The sequence below is a fragment of the Diadema antillarum genome, unplaced genomic scaffold (assembly GCF_040938485.1).
Source record: "Diadema antillarum isolate AM-2024a unplaced genomic scaffold, OU_Dant_1.0 seq00000763_RagTag, whole genome shotgun sequence".
NCBI classification, from domain to species: Eukaryota; Metazoa; Echinodermata; class Echinoidea; order Diadematoida; family Diadematidae; genus Diadema; species Diadema antillarum.
Genome location: NW_027271653.1, coordinates 102,875 through 111,884, shown reverse-complemented (window position 1 = coordinate 111,884; position 9,010 = coordinate 102,875).

Sequence of the window (9,010 nt, the reverse complement as noted above, 5' to 3'; positions counted from 1 at the left end):
CCGATCTCTCGCACTGTTGCGTATTGCAGGCGCTGCGCTGCCGCCACAGTGCGGATAAGCCTATAGACGGTCTATAATGATTTTTATACAAATGATGCACAGGATAGAGTGTGTTAGTGAAGGTGCGGCGCGCTCGAGAGTATTGACAATGGTGCGACATGAGAGTGAGCCGCACCTTCACTAACGCCACGAAATAATCCTGTGCATCACTTGTTTTACAAAATGGGTCGAAAACTAACAGCATTATTCACGTACCTTTGTGGGTCAATACCAGCCAGCTACATGTAGCACTCGCTCAAAAGTCAAGATGTCCGAAGATGTTCGTCCCAAACATTTACGCACGTCGCACTCTGAAATCCCACACATAAGTACTGTACGTACGTATAAGAGTATACGTACGCCACGTGTTATGCACAAGAAAGGCCGCCGGCTGTTGTGGCAGCCCGAACTAGAAGTTGTTTACGGGATTGACAGCGCGTATAGTAGCGCGTGACGCACTTGTAACAACTGATTGAGTGCGCACTGCTAGTGTAAACATTGTGACGTACGTCAGGCCCCGGCCGTGCATTTACTAAGAAATTAATGCACGCACACGTGACTTATTTCAGCGCTTCCAATTGGCTACATTCTTGAACCCATTTTATAACACTTTTTATTCAAATTTTTGATCCAAAATATAAAACAAATATACTTTGCCTAGTTTCCAGTTTCTTGTTAAAACTATGGGCATCGGTGACTCCAAACTAGTACTATTCACTTCGGGCTGCGCCCCTCAGTGAATAGTATTAGTTTGGAGTCACCTCTGCCCATAGTTTTAACAATAAAATCTCAAGGCCAAGTATATTTGTATATTACATCAAAAAGCTCTTCTTTTTTATGTTCTGCAACAACAGAAATCATGATTCAATTCATGCCAGTACTTCAAAATGTTAAAATCAATTTATATAGCGCAAGTTGTCATTTAGGAATTGTTTTTGTTTATGTTCATATAATGTAATACAAATTGGTAACAGAGAACTATCTATTGTGGTACATATATAAACCCAATAGCAATTACATTTTTACTTTGCTGCTGTATAATATCAACAGTTTGACCTCGATTATCCGGCCTCCTTCTATCCGGAAATATCTATTACCCAGGCGTGTTAATGCATTGAACGATTTTTTTTTTCCTTATCCAAAATTGAGAAAAAGCAGTCACTTTAAAATTTTTCCATGGATCCATTTCACTGACTTCATAAGATGTGCATGATGAAACATAATGATTTTCACGTAAAGATAAATTTCATTTTTGTGAAGAAGGTACGACAATTTTGTGCAGGCTAGCATAGATTACACCACTGTTGCGGGGTACTCTACCTGCCTAGCTACCAGTTCACATGAACGGCAGCTATACATTAACATTGTGTCTCCTATAACCGGCCAATTCGCTTATCCAGATGAGCGCCGGTCCAGACATGGGCAGATAATTGAGGTCAAACTGTACTTTCAACTTCAAAAGGGAATACGAGTAGCAGAATGTTTCAGTACGAATTAGCAATGTAAGCTACCAGCAAAAAGCAGACGAATACACTTTATGTTTCTAATTTATGCACAAAGTTAATCAATGAGTTGAATTGCCATCGAATCAGATTTTTGTGCAGATTTAGGCTCTGAACAGTAACAAATTACGGCATGCTGCTTTAGGCACATTTCACATGGGTGTATAGGGAACAGGAAACTACATCTGGAGAACCTCTTCAAATTATAATCAAACAGTAGCACTATCTACTAACATATTATCCCAATTTGGAAGAATCAATAGAGTATTCTTATTGAAGTTTTAAGTAAGATGAATATAATGAAATAACAACCAGCATACACATAATTTATTCCAAAACGAGGCTTAATATCTCACCCGTCGAATTCGCTTTCGCTTTCTTCTGGGGATGTACTCTGGCACTTTCTCAGTAGAAATTTCCACTTCCTTTAGGAGAGAAATGACACCAATGAAGATAATTAATGTACCATGTGAGAAAAAACGAGAAATTCATAAAAAAAAGAGCAAAATCAGTCAATGGTAATATCATATCTGTGAATACAGAATAGATAAGATACAATTTAAGAACAAAGAAATTATAATACAGAAAGTTTTTTCACATAAAGAAGACTGTCTAAAAGGGCTCTCTCACAGACTTGAAAGTGATTTTATATATATATATATATATATATATATATATTGTAGCCTTCTCTCCTTCGCTAGTGTATATGTTTATATACGCTTTGTGTGCCACCCGGCCCCGGCGACTAGCTGGAGAAGGGTCAGGATGGTTCGAGCTAGGCTGGGGTCCAATACTTATGTTGTACTGCAGCAGACTTCAAACGAAACGGTCCAGGCAGCAGAGTCCACTACAATCAACGTTTTATTAACACTCAAAAACACTAATCATCCACACTTTGTCCCGCACCCTGGCCCATCTGGCTAATTCGTTAATAATTCGACCCCTTATTATTCTCTGACCGCTATATTTCCGAAACAATTACGCATTTCACTTGATGACCTTTCCTCAAATACTAACGCTTATTAACCCTCCTCATCATACATAACTGATTAGGTAACAAAGCAATAATTATAAAAGGAAAAGTAGAAATTATGCGGTGCGTAATATATGTCCCCGCCGGAAGTAGCATTTAGTAGCAAAATGTACAATATAAGTAAAAAGATCAAGGTCAAAGGTCAAAGAAGTCAAAGGTCAAAATTCTGTGTAGAAGTTTTGAAGCCCTGGCCTAGTGCCATAACATAAAGCAAACGGAATCGAAATAGGGTTAGAAACTAGAAATGTCGCTACAGCGACTGGTTATACCCCCGCCAAACAACATTTCATAAGCTTTGGTCAAAACAACATTTCATAAGCTTTGGTCAAATACCTGAGGAAGTAGTTAAATCCGCAAGATCTTTCCTTGATCTTCTGCCATTAATATGCCGTTACCATGGCAACGTACTTTCGGGTACTGTCGAAAAATGCGTCTTGCACATCTACAACCAAAGGCACACATCTGTACCAAGTTTCATGGAAATTGGGCAAAAACTGAGGAAGTAGTTTGCAACACAAAATTTTCCATCATTTTGGCTCATAATATGTGAGCTGTTACCATGGCAACATACTTTTTGTCACTGTCAAGAAATGTGTCATGCTGACCTATATCCTAAGACAAATATTCAATATGAATTCCATGAGAATTGGAAGAACACTGATGAAGCAGTTTTGCCATGAAGCATTTTGCCCTATATTTTACCAATAACATGCCGTTACCATGGCAACGCACTTTTTGCCACTGCGGAAATATGTGTCTTGCACATTAACATATTCAGATGAACATCTGTACCTAATTTCATAAAAATTGATCAAAAACTGTGGGAGGAGTTTGCGACGCAAGATTTGTACCCATTATTGCCCATAATATGCCGTTACCATGGCAACGTACTTTTGGGTACTGTCAAAAAATACATCTTGCACATCTACAACCCAAGGCACACATCTGTGCCAAGTTTTATGGGAATCGGTTGAAAACTGAGGAAGTAGTTCGCGACGCAAGATTTGCAACGGACCGACCGACCGCCCGACCAACCGCCCGACCGCCCGACCGTCCGCTGATTCCATTATACCCCTTCAAACTTCGTTTGGCGGGGGTATAATAAACCCCACCTAATCAGGGCAACCATGTCATGTTTATAACCAGATTTGGGGGTCCTAGGGTGATTTCTATCATATGGGGGTGCTCCCAGCACAAAAGCTAGCACATGAAACCCCACTTTTGATTGTTTTTCTGCATGGAGTAAGTAAGCCTTCTTCTAGAACTTGGTCACATTTCATGAAAATGACATGGGTTTTGAACGTACAGTGTGAGATTTTATATGAACGAATCCTGCCAGGGTATCATTGTATAGGTTCCTAACTAGATTTTGGGGACTTACGATGATATATGTCGCATGGGGGCGCTGCTAGCACAAAAACGAGCACATGAACCCCCACTTTTAATTGTTTTTCTGGAAATAATAAGCCTTTTCCTATAATGTACAATTTGGTCAAGTTTCGTGAAATTGACATGGGTTTTGAATGTACAGTGCATGTTTTATGAACCTTGTCCTTTTGCTCACCCCCAACAGAAAACGTTGATGAGAAGGATTTGAGAGATGTTGGTGTTTTCTGCCACATGAGGGCGCTGCTTTCTCAAGAATGATCGTTTAAACCCTAACTTTAAAACCTTTTCCTCGTTCTGGATACTCTTTTCTGAAATTCTTGCAAATTGTGAGAAAATAAAGTGCATTTTGAAATAATTATGGGGATTTAAGTTTGTTATTGCAGATTTTGTTGTCAATCATGGTCTTGATCCTGTAACACTATCATTTTGTTACAGGATGGCAGATTAGTCATATTTTTCAAAGTCCCGTAGAAGAAAAACAAGCACATGAACCTATGGTTTCATTTACATATTTGGGCTTTGGATGGGTCAGAGTCAGGGTATGGAAAATTTGAAGAAAATTACATGGGCTTCACTTTAACTGAGGAACGTCCTTAAACTTAATATTTACTGGGTAATTCTTTGTGTAAATTCTAAATTATGTAAAAGCCTTTGCAATCCAAACAATCACACACACACAGTAGTCAATAACCATAAATGAGGCAGATACCTGTATTGGATCAGGAATACCACACCAGTCACCAGGATTTCTGCTGGCCTGCAATACAGATTCATTGAAACAACTAAGTGTGATTATCTGTAGAGATACTGCACTATAATGTTGATAAAACAGGACTTGGAAATAGAAATTATCAAAATGAAAATTCAAATGAATACCTCTGACATGTCAATCATTTCATTATCTCTTTCAGATGTGAAATAATCTCTGGAAAGCTGAACTCATGCTAAATCTGGATTATTTTGTGAGAATAAAAGTTTGGCAAATCTTTTGATTACCTGTTGGTACTCAAGAGTGAGAATTATGCAAAAATGTTGCTTTTAATCATGAACTGATATGCACAAAAAATATCATTGGTGTTGATTTGAAAAGCCGTTATATCAACAACAAAAAATGTGACCTTCTTATATTCTAAAGAAATAGTTTAAACAGGGAAAATAATAACAGACTTTCTACTTTGAAGTAATTATCAGACAACTATTCAATGCCTTAAAAGGAAATCGGTAGCTGTATTGATGATCCTGAATGACCGATGCTGCTGATGAGAGTTCGATCCTAAACTGGCATCTGTGTCCCACATTCGAAGACAGTAGTTGTTGTTTGTGAACTGGATTCAGCTGTGCCCGTGATGAGTAGGCCTAGTGATTTTATGATTGTTTGCTTTACATGGACTAGCCATGATTCTGACAATCCACATATTGTTTTCAGGTTTTTCTTATGTGTACAATATACATCAGTATGTATGTAAATCGCAAGGAAGACACATACTGCCATCCTACAGTCAACGGTTTCCACATTACCTCTTTTTGGAAATTCAGTTAATATGCAACTTTTTGGCTGTGACAAAGGAATGCTACTAGATGTTTTTTTGATAAAAGGCAGTACATAATCAATACTGTCATAACCCCAACTCTGTCATGACACGCTTTGTAGAGGAAAAAACAAATGCCAATGTCTCTGCATAACCACATGTATGTAGGCAGTAACTTTCTATCTGTTTCTTAAAACATTAACGATATACCATAATGTATATGAAGTGTCTGGTTGTGTGCAATATACGTAACATGTATAGGCACTAAATAACATTGGCATCATTACCAAATTGATATTCTAAACACGACATAAACCATTACCAAATGAAAATTCAATAATATCATATCCAACATTAGCTTGAATCCATGCAAAACCAGACCTAAAGATGAAAATTTTGTGAAATTTAAAATGGTTACACTTAACTAAGCCGGCGACAGAGCTAGTTGGTAAATACATACCTTATAGCTTCGATCTTGCACATCCTGAGCATCAGGGTTTGCATGGCATGCAGAAAGAATATGCTGAATAGAGAAAAATAAGAGCAGAAGAGGTGGATGTGAGAAAAAATCTGGAAGTTTTGGGTCCTACAAGAATGTATGAAGTATGATAATGTACACCAGCGAGGACAAATAAAGTTTGGAATTAATCTCAGTCCAAACCCAGATTCATAAGAATAAAATTCATGAAAAAGGTGTAATTTTCAAAAACTTTATTCCACATTTATCCTTGTTTTTTCAACGATAAACGATGTATTTTGACATATTTAATATCCTTACATTGAAAAATATATCAAAAAGTTGTAAGCATGAAGTACAAAATTAAATGTTAAATCCTTAAAATTCAAAGTTTCTAATTGGTTTCCTTTGCCTATTTCTGGGGCACAGGAATAAGGAAAGAATACATGACTGTTAATATTATATCCTATGTAGGTTTGTGATCAAGTGATTGACAGACAGCCATAGGCAAGATCAGCATTTTTTCTGAATGATATATTGTAAATTCAAATCCACCGATCTTATGATCTGCACTGAATGTCAACTAGAGTACCACGTAGATCACATACAATCCAGACGATGTACAGCGCACTGTAGCCTACTGTAAAAGAATCACCATGTTGTTGAAATCAAGTTTAACCATGAATGGAATTCAATCATATAATTCAATTGATTTTTTTCTTCAAACTGTGTGTAGCACTTTCAACATGAGGTTCACATTATACGTAGCATTGTATGTAATGTGATTATTGTTGAACAAGTGAATTTTAATCTGTACCATATTTCTTGGATTGGTTTGTTTGGGAAATTAATATCATTCATTCCAAGACGTTAAATGACAAGGCGGCCTTAATTCATATAAATACATACAAGCAGCAATATTAGTATAACACATCACTGAAAGATGGAGGAAAATAGGACATGAGCAATAGTTAAAATTTTGGAAGTATCTACTCAGACTGATACCGGATATCAAGACTACTACAGCTTGTGATGTCACATGCATGAAACGATACTAAGGAAAATATTTTAAAAATTGACTATTTTCAATGTTCTTGCATTAAAACAAGAATTACTGGATAACTTCATTGTTCTTTCAGAAGCTTTGTACACGGCTAAACTGTCAATGTCTCTGCAGAATCACATGTATGCGGGCATGCATTTATCACACTCTCTTTTTCTCAAATACACCACCATACAGTAAACAGTAATGAAGTACATGGTTGTGGTCAAAACACATATGAGACACAAACTAACAAGGATTGGCATGTTAGCAATATAGGCTTGATATTTCAAACCCCACACATATATATATATACAACATTGAAATTCATAAATATTATTTTCATACATTAGCTTTCATTCCCACAAAAGCAGGAATTATGCAGATAGCATCTAGAAAAGCACTCTGATAGCGCAGATCTCCGCCAAGCATGAAGCTTATTTCCACCACTTCACTGATCTTGTTCTTCCATAGAGATGTCATAGGTACACACCACATCGGTGCTAATAGTAGCCAGATTTCCAAATATAGAAGCCTTTGTTACGTCATAAGCCTTCAGCTGCATGGCGCACCTCGCCCCAGCATAAACTAGAGCATGCACTTTAGTGCGCGCAGGCAAACCTCAAATATGCGCAGCCTGGCGAACTCCGAAGTTCATTGACCCTAACTGCCAAAACATCAAAAATCCTTCATAAATTCCCCAAAGTTCTCGGATCATTACCGAGAGTTAATCGTTTGTTACTTGTGTCATTCTCAACTCTTCCTGCAAGTTTCATCCCAATCCGTTCACTACTTTTTGAGTTATTTTGCACACGGACAAACTAAGTAACAAACGAACACACAAACCAACGGTTAACGAATACATAACCTCCTTCCTTGGCGGAGGTAATTAAAGTTATGAGAAATTGTAAATGACATGGCTCCAAGATAATACAACAGATCTATAGTGATACTTACCTTCGAGCTTCGATCTTGCACATCCCCAGCATCTGGGTTGTCATGACATGCACTCAGAATCTGATGAATAGGGGGAAAAACCAGATGTGAAATAAATGATAATGCAGGCTAATTTGTCTTTAATGCAGAAGAGTATTTATGGAAATGATTTTAAATGTCTCTACAGTGTCATGTTCAGTTCCACAGATTGTACTACAACATGTAGAAAATGATAGACTTGCAAGTGGGTACTTTCCCCGAACAAGGTACCTGAAAATTAATCTTCAATCAAGACAAATAAAAGAAATCACCAATTTGCAATTAATTTTCTTAGTTTGGTTTCTTTCATGCATTAAGATTTGTCAATGCTAGAAATCTTCATAAAAAACTTTTGAAGAACATACACAAATCCATATGCATTGGACGCTTCGCTCCGGGTAATTCATATACAGTGCACTCCCGTTATAACGAAATGCTCGGGACCGGCAATTTTCTTTCGTTATAACGAAATTTCGTTATAACCGAACAAATACAATATATAACGAAAACAAGAAAACCATGCATATGTATCATATTCTGTTTGCTGATTACTCATCATACACTGGAAAGCTATGTGAAATGTGATGGAATAGCTGTATCACAATAATAAACGTAATAATAAACTGTGCGTGACACAAAGAGCGAACACACAGTGGCGTGAAGCGTTCACCCATGCAGAGACGCTATAAATGCTTGTTCCGCTACGAAATTTCGAAAGCAATTCGCATTTCGTTATAACGGAGCACATTTCTTTTGTTTTTCTTTGTCTGTGCGCTCGGAAAAGACTTCTTTATAATGGAAATTTCGCTATAACCGTGTTCGTTATAAGCGAATTTCTTACCATAGACTTTAACGGTGATAATTTTGGGACCAGAAGATTTACTTCGTTATAACAAAATTTCGTTATAACCGTGTTCGTTATATCGGGAGTGCACTGTAATTTGCATAATGAAGCTGATGATCTTGTCTTACCAAATAGATATTATACTATTTTATAAGTAGTCATACAGGGGTCTCGTCAATAAAGGAACTACGTGAAGATCA